Genomic DNA, 9,131 nt, shown 5'->3' on the forward strand with positions numbered 1-9,131 from the left:
AGGAGGGTCTGAGGGAGTGTTCCAGTCATAATGGTTTCTTTTCAGGAAAGGTTACTGCTAGTGCTGCTGGGGACAATTTTTGTAAAAGTAAAGTGTATTTTCTAGAGCACTCTATCACCCAGCAGAGAAATTCCTCATGCAGGTATAAATGCTGGCAGCCCATTATTTTAGCAGTGACAGTCCACATGCACCTGCTGACAGCTGATTTGACTGCACTCCCTGTTCCTGGAGGTACCTGAGGCTCAGGAGCTGCAAAGGGAGCAGGGATGTGCTCCCAGATGTGCTCCCTGGCTCTCCACCCTGCATCTGCATTGCCATCTGCATCCCCACGAGCAGCATTCCCACCTGCCTGCCTGCAGACCCCACAGCCCTGCCAGCCCTGCCTTTGCTGGGGACCCCAGGGCTGCTCCTCACCCCACACCTGGCTGGGCTGACCCTCAGCAACGGGCTGAGAGCAGCAGCAGAGAGGGAATTTATGACATTTTGTTGACAAATCGGAACTCCAGTGTTGTAGACAGCAATGCAGAGATGGAAAACATGCTGGGATGGCCACCCCAGACCCATCCCATCCCTGGGCACAGGCCAAGCATGCCCAGTTTTCCCCCACTTTGTTCCCTCAGGCCCGAGCATCACCCATGGTGAGCAGATTGAGCCACAGTAGGGCTGAACTCAGTTCTGAGATTCCTCCCCCTGAACATCCCTTCCCTGGGTGTAACCTGGAGTTTTCATGTGCCCCAGGTGTGACCCTGCACCTGGCATGGGCCAGGCCTGCCCTCCAAGGTGGCACAGGGCTCCTGGAGAGGGAATGGCAACAGCCAAGCAAATTCCTGGGCCATGGCAGCACTGCCTGGCACAGAAGCAAAGCTGGGGCACAGAAAAACAAAGCTGTGGCACAGAAAAGCAAAGCCCAGTAGGATTTAGGGAAGGCGGAGTGGCTCTGGTCCCAGCACGAGTCTCTGCTCCCCTGTCCAATCCTCCTTTGTTCCCAGACTGAGAGCTGACCACGGCCTTTGGTACCTCCTGCAGGGTGAAGTTACCCAGCAATTATTGAGATCAATTAGCCAGCTTCGTTTCCATTTCAACATCTAGCAGCGTCAGGAGCTTTCCAAGAGTCTGCTTCTTCTCAGGGCCTTTTTCCCCCAGCATGTTTTTAATTACAGCCCATGCTAATTTTAACGAGTTGTCTGCCTTCAGTTCTGCGTGACTGTAATGTTCTCCAGCTGATTTTCAAAAATCAGGAGGTTTTAACTTTTCAAGCTGCCTTTTCACCAAAACCAGCCGCCTGCTAAACGGCCTGGCAGCCAACCCTGCTCTGCAAACTGCACTGCTGCATTCCAGGCAGGAAAATTCCTGATCCTCCTGCAGCCCGGGATGGATCCCTGAGCCCCCTGGGATGGATCCCTGAGCCCCTGGAGCCTGGGATGGATCCCTGAGCCCTGAGCCCCTGCACCCCAGGATGGATCCCTGATCCCTGATCCCCCTGGAGCCCGGGATGGATCCCTGAGCCCCCTGGGATGGATCCCTGAGCTCTGAGCCCCGGGATGGATCCCTGATCTCCCTGCACCCCGGGATGGATCCCTGAGCCCCCCAGGATGGATCCCTGAGCCCCTGCAGCTCAGGATGGATCCCTGATCCCCCTGCACCCCAGGATGGATCCCGGAGCCCCCTGCACCCCGGGATGGATCCCTGAGCCCCTGCACCCGGGATGGATCCCTGATCCCTCTGCATTCCGTGTGGATCCAGGCACTGCCGCAGGAACACTCCAGGGCATTAACCCCTGCTCTGCTGGGCTGCACCAACAGGAACAAACCTGAGCTTCACAGCGCTGCATTTTTCACCTTCCTGGGCTGAGGAGCATGAGAGGCATTGATCCTCAGAGATAATTCCCAAAATTATTTTGAAAAAATATTTCCCAGAGTTTTCCACTAAGGTTTATAAAAGAGAAATATGCACTTAGAAACTTAATTATTCATAGAATCATAGAATTAATCAGATAATGGTTTGAGTTGGAAGGGATCCTAAAGCTCATCCCATTCCACCCCCTGCCATGGCAGGGACACCTCCCACTATCCCAGGCTGCTCCAAGCCCGTGTCCAGCCTGGCCTTGGGCACTGCCAGTGATGCAGGGGCAGCCACAGCTGCTCTGGGCACCTGTGCCAGGGCCTGCCCACCCTCACAGGGGAGAAATTTTTTTTTTTATCTGTGATCTAAACCCACTCTCTTTCAGTTTGAACCATCCCTCTCACTGCCGTCCTCTCACTGCCACCTCTGGTGAATTGTCTCTCCACCCTTACAATGGAGAGAAGGGAGCTCAAAAGGGAATCCCATTGGATTTAACCAGATTCTCTATCTGCAGTCAATTCTTGTCCCTTTGTATAAACACAGAGCAGCCACCAAACTCCTCCTCCCCTGCCATCACTGCCTCAGACATCACATCTGAGGGGAAGCTCCAGCATTACAAATTAATGAATGATTTATTACCTTGTCATTATTCATGGCTATAAAACATTAGCATGCCCTAAATAAGTAAAAACATTTTTGCAGCTGCTGCAAATGTTTCATTCCTAGCTGTAAGCTTGGCCCAGAGCACGGGGCCCTATGCCTCAGTGCCAAATTCACAGTGAAGTAATTAGCACATTAAAAAAAACACACCTAATGCAGAGCTCTGCAGCCAGGGCTTTCACAGCAGCACTGCTGATAGCTACCCACAAACACAAATGTTTCCCAGGCTGCTCCATCCAGCCAGGTAACCCTATCCCTCATCCCCAAGGTGTGGAAGAGCAAGGATGAAGTGTTACAGAATGGGAGCGACGTTGCACATTACAGATGTGTAAAACAGCTGGGCAAATGATGTCATTAAAAATACTTTGCCACCTCTGCTACTTGCTGTTGTTATTAAAAGCAGACATTAAGTTTCTTTACCCAATCACTCTGTGTGAACCTGTTGTGTCAAGTGCTGGAGCCCGTTCTGCTCCCAATTACCAGAGACAACCTGCAGCTGCTCCCAAGAACTCCTCCCCAGCTTTCAACTCTGTGCTGCAGCACAGATGTGCTTTGCTCCTGAAATGCACATTTTTATCTGGCCAGGAGAGCCTTCTGAAGAGCCCATAGGTGCTCCACTCTAAACCCAAGGCCCATGGAGCATGTAAGAACCACAGTGGAACATTAAATGGAAATTAAACTATAAACACTTTCTTTCCATCTCTGAGTCACAAACACAGAGAAAACTTCCAGGTCAACTCTTCAAGCTGCTCCATTTCTCATGCTGAAGTCAACCAAACCTCCACTGAGCTTCTTGGAACTCCAAAGCCAGTTCCTAAAATCCAACAAGAATATCTCAGTGGCTTTCAAATTTTAATAAAGAGGAAACCAAGTACATGCTTAGGGGCCTTAAATATTGGCCCTGTCTTAGGTTAAGGGTGTCACCTCTCCAGTGCAGGATGCCTAAACTCTCCTGTGAGACCACCAAGCTCAGCTGCCCTGCCACTCTCCTAAATGCAGCAGAGTTTTCATATAAACTCCCCGTGGCTCAGCCTTAGCAACACATTTAAGAGGGACAAATCAGGTCTGTGTGAGAACTGAGCCTCCTCTCACAAGTGCATTTTGCTCCTTGTCTTAATTTAGTCATGGCAGTAGCCCAAGACACCCCTGTGGCAGATTGGGATCATCCATTTACCCAGTGCCCCCTCAGTACCAGCCCATGAAATCCTGTTAGCAGGCAGGAGTTCTCTGCTGGGCTCCCTGTCCATACACTCCACATTTCCTTTCCAATAACAACATAGTCCTTCTGGACTGTTGTTAAAGAGGTGGAAAAAAACCCTAGATATTAGTAAACATGGATAAAAGTAGACTATTTTATAATCCTATTAAATTTCAATAGGTTTTCTCTAACTCCAGCTGGCAGCACTACAGCTGTTTTACTCAAGTGTGCAGCAGGAGATGAAGGCAATGAACCAATCACACTCAGTGTCTTTATAACGACTGGCAGCAGACCCAAAACATGCAAAAAACTGAATGTAATTAGCCTGAGTTGGGACTACCAAAGAATGATCCCATCCAGATGGTAAAAGGAGGGATAAATAGGTGTATTTACATTTATTAAATAGGTATATTCCCTCTGCTTTGACACTACAGCAAGACTAAAAACTCCTACTGGATCTGAGCTCATGGCTTCATACAATGTCTTGTAACCACATGGGATCACATCTGCTGCTGCCACACCTCCTCCTAGGCTGGATGCTCATTTACATCCCACTAAGAGCTGAAAAAGGGACAGGAGTTGCTTGGCTTTAAGTGGCCTTTGGAGAGGATGAGAGATAGAGACATTCTTTCCTCTGTTTTCAGGGAGAAGCCTTTTGAACTGACAGTTTGTGGCCAGCTGGACAGCAGCAGAGCAGCTCCTCTGGTCATGGGAAATAAGCCACTGCTCTTGGAAGGCTGGAGCTGCTGCTGAGCATTCCAGTCCAGGAACATCCTCACTGACAGCCCAGCTCAGAGGGCTGAACTCCTACGTGAGCAGGGAGTGACTCTCCTGGCCTGGTTTGGATAACCTCTGAAACATCCAGATGCTGCTCCAAATCCCCTTGGCCTGGAAACCAGGCTGGCAAACTCCCACCAGCAGTCTGATTTTTTTCCTCCTTGGCAAGTTTTCCAAAGCTTCCCGGTCTTGGCTGGGATGGCAATCCCACAAGAATTGTCTTCCTCGTGTATTCCAGAAGTTTCCTTTCCAGTCCCACCTCAGGCTGGGGTGGGGTGGAGCAGGCGGAAAAGACAAAATATGAGCCCCTGCTTGATCCCACAGGAGCCTGGATGTTCTCCCTGTGTTCCCTGGCTGCAGGCTCAGTCCCTGTAAAGAACAGCCTCAACAGCAAACCTTGCTGGAACCATCAGTTCAAGCCTTTATATGCAGCCATACATCGATAATATTTCCATCGTTAAGGTTTCTGAGACCATTAAAACCAAACTGGGTTGTCTTAGAAAGACCATCCTGTTTGATTTGGGGTTTTAGACTTGAAGGTTCTGATTTTCCCTCTCTCCTCCCTTCAGTGACAGTCCCACTGCAGCCTGCAGATGCAGGTAATTACAGGTGTACGTTGCACCCCTGGAGAGAACCTGCAGAGGAGACCGGAGGAGCTTTGAGGTCCCTTCCCAGCGAGGCCATCCCAAGATTTTGTGATGCACCAGGACCCCACTGCAGTTCCTGGGCTCCTTCAGGATCACCCTGCTGGGGCCACTTGCTGAGTGAAGCATTTCACTGCAAGGAGGGTGTACAAAAATTGCCAAAATATTTCTCCACTCAAATCTGCCTGTGTTCCCCATAGTAGATTTTTTTTCTTTTTCAAAATTTTGATTCAAAAGCTTCTCACCATGGCACACAAGTATCTCAGAGGACTTTTGTTCGAACGATAAAATGCAGGGCTTTGTCTCTTTTCTATATGTTTAATTTTTATTATTTCAGGCTGTGAAGATCATTATCAGCTCCTCACTGATGCTGGCAATCTGTAATATGTTCTCATCTATTCATATTTCTTTTTGAGTGCCAGGAAAGGCATTCTTCCCCCCAACTGAAAAACACACCATGTGTTTCCCTGTCTCAGTGCCTTCAGTAGTGTATGAGAACTTGTTAAAAAAACCTGCCAGCATTAGGGACTCTGATTGCACAAGTGATAAGAACTTCTTCAAATTCCTTCTCCATATTTTTCAAATGTGGGAAATTTGGCAAGCCCCAGAAACTGTTCTCAGAACTTCACAGATTTCCTCACTGACCCCAACAGTTGTCTTTTATCTTTCTGAATTGGCCTTTCAGTTTCTGCAAAGGCATAATTCATGGAGTGATGAGAAAAATTATATAAATTGAGGAATCACTAAAGCAGCGCAAGCAAATGAGCAGAGCTTATTTTAGGGGATGGTCCTCTTTATCTCAGAGTAGAGAGTGAATATTTGACATCACCTTTACAAACATTTTATTCCTTCTCTCTGGCTGGCTTAGGACACAAAGCTCAGAGGTTAAGCAGAAACAAATGCACACTGTGAGGGATGCACAGCAATTTAACCAGCACTTCAACATGTGCTTTAACTTTGAACATGTGTTCAAAGCCCCTGATCTCTGTGGGGCTGAAGGACACGCTTAAGAGCTTTGCAAGCAGGGAATGGTTATGGGATTACACATCCATTCAGGGCTGGTGTGTGTGCTCCAGTGCCTCTCAGCACAGACAGCAGATAAAGAGCCCTACAGCTCAAACAATCAAAGTGCTTAAGTTCTGTGTTCAGAAATATTTTCCATAATACCTGGCATTACAGAGAGGATGTAGGTCCTAATCTGTTCTCATTTTTCCTCAGCCATCTGTTGCTTCTTGGATTTACAACTTTTAAAACAGACTGACAAATTAAGGAAATTCCTGTCTAATTAACATTGAGACTTTCAGCCTTATCTGTGGTTTTTCACTGCTGTTAGCACAGGAAAGACATTCCCACTATCTAAATAAGCTCACTGTTCCCTGCCATTGCCGTGTCCTTTGAACATTCATTTTAGACCTCGGAGAGTCAGGGGAAGAGTTTAACAAGGCACTTTAAACTCCAGCTGAGCTTCTGTAAGAGCACTGGCCATGCCATGGCAGATGGATGGGGATGGGTTGTTGGTTTGGGGCTGTTTGTGGGGTTTTTTTCACTGCAAAGCAACGCAGGATAGCAAAAGATGCAGGAGCAGAGCTGCTCTTCTCAGGCACTCAGGGAGCAAAAGGTGCTCTGTGACCAAAGCTGGGTGCGGAGGGCAGAGCCCCACAGCTCCTCCACCTCCTGTGTCACCCTCAGGACAGGCAGCTCTCCTCTCAGGAAAGTTCAGGGATTCACTGTCCCAATTCCCTCCCTGCTGCATGAAGCAAACAGCCCACAGCACTGCTCCCTTCCTGGACAGGCTCCAGCCCCTCGAGGTCTTTCTTGAAGTGAGGGACAAGTTTAGAAGGAAACATTTTCACAAAGCTTCACCTGACTCTATCGAACAACAATTAATAAATATACCTCCAGTTTCTTCATAATATTCTATTGGCAGAAGTATTGAAGGGAATTAAAAACAAGAACACTGCTCTGTGTCCATAGAAATGGGATTTTACACTGAGAATTATGGTTCTTTTTAATAAACAAAAACATGCTCAATTAGTTAGGCATTCTGAATTACCAAATGAAAGCAACTCTAAAGAACTGATAGACAAAATACTACTACACAAATCAGTAAAAGAATTTAAATTTACACTTATCTGAAGCAATTAATCATTTCTAATGTATACAGCAGAGAATAAAATGTGGTTTTCACATTTTAGGAGCAGGAACAGAGTGCACTGAAAAGAATAACAGCAAAATTTTCTAAAGTGCCCCCATGCCTTAGAATCAAAACTGATTTTTTGAGTAAAATTATACTTTCCCCACCATCTCTGTCAACTGAAAATTAAGACCTTGATTCTTAATTTCAAAATTAGTATTTAATCTGCCCTAAAGCCTCATTGAAAGTCAGAGGAAAACACCAACTAAATGGCTTGAAATGTTTTTCCCTGTACAAAAGTGGTGCCTAAAGGCAAAGCAGCACAGGCTGGGTCTCTGTGTCTCTCCTGACGTGAGCAGGGCTCAGCCACAGCCTGTGCTGCTCCTGCCTGGGGCACACCAGGACAGGATCCAGCTGGGGCTGGAAATCCCAGCTGCAATGGGAGAACCTGGCACTGCTCAGCATCTCTTTATTCCTGGTCCAAGATCCCACAGAAGGGATTGCTCATGCTTTTATGAAACAATGAAATAGGGCAAAAAATTCACACCTCAGTTATCCTCAAAAAAGAGGAGGGATTTCAGGGGGCTTGTTTATATAGAGAGAATAAAAATGACAAATCTCCACTGGCCACATCTCTGCTCAGATTTCTGCCTGTGTCTGCCAGTTTTGGTCACCCCATGTTAAAGCAGAAAGATAGAAAGAAAAACAAAGTGTCAGAAGGTCTGGTGTGTGTTAAAGGCACTTCAGTCAATGAATGGAGCAGCAGGATATGACAGATTTTTATAAGAAGCAAATGGAAAATGCTATTTAAAGAAGGGAAGGCAAAGCCGGGCTATTTAAAAGTGCCACAAGGCAGGGAAGGTGCATTTAATGCAGCAGAGACTGGGAGAGGATTCCTGGCAGAAACACAAATTAAGGGTGTGGACAAGAAGGTCAGCAGAGGGTAAATGTGGTGCAGGAAATGCCCGAGGCTCAAAACAAACTCCCTGCTGTGGTTTGCTCCTGTCAGTGCTGGGACAATCACAATTTTTCATGAATATTGAGAAAGCAAGCTCAAAAACAAGCCTTGAGAGTGTAAAGGGAAGTCGGGAAGAGTTATTTTGGTAATTGTGCCCTGGGAGGGTTTGGTTCCCTGTGTAAGGAAACACAAGTGTGGAGAGCTGTCCCTCAGCCCAGGAGCAGCCAGCACATCCCACTGTGCACACACACTGGGAGCCATTCCCATGCTGAAGTTCCCTGGCAAAAAAAAGCCAAAAACAGTACAGCCTCTGTAGGCACAGGTAATTTTTAGATAATTTTGGTGCTATTTCTACAAAGGAAAGGAAGTGTGAGTTTTCCCACAAACTTTTTTTTTTTCCCCAAGTGACCACTTGAGCAGCAATGTGATCAAGCAGTTGTTATTGTTTAAACCATGGTAAAGCTGAATATCCCAAGCTGAGACCTCACCACACACTGATGTCTGCTGAGTTTATCTGACAGATACAGGAGGGGTCATACAGGGTGGGTGCGGGGAAATTCTGACTTGGAAAGAGAGATAAGCCTGGTAACCTGGTTATGTCCATTCAGCCCCTCACTGGCAATAAGCACAGTCAGGACCTGCACATCAAGGGATAAAGGACAGCCCTGGGTATCCACTGAGCTTTCCACTCTCATCTCTCCTGTTAGGGCAGGGACTCACAAATGGCTGCTGAGTTTTCTCCTTTTGTGCTTTTCCCTGGCAGGAGAAGAACCATGAGCTGTTTTCCCCTTGGCTGCTCCCTCTTCACAAATACCACAGGCTCAGCAGCAGATAAACTCATGGGTGCACCTGGTGGCACGTGGTCCCTCACCTTCACGAAGCTCCCTGTTGCTCTGGAGGGCTGGAGCTTTGCTGACC

The sequence above is a fragment of the Ammospiza caudacuta genome, chromosome 16 (genome assembly GCF_027887145.1).
Source record: "Ammospiza caudacuta isolate bAmmCau1 chromosome 16, bAmmCau1.pri, whole genome shotgun sequence".
Lineage (NCBI taxonomy): Eukaryota > Metazoa > Chordata > Aves > Passeriformes > Passerellidae > Ammospiza > Ammospiza caudacuta.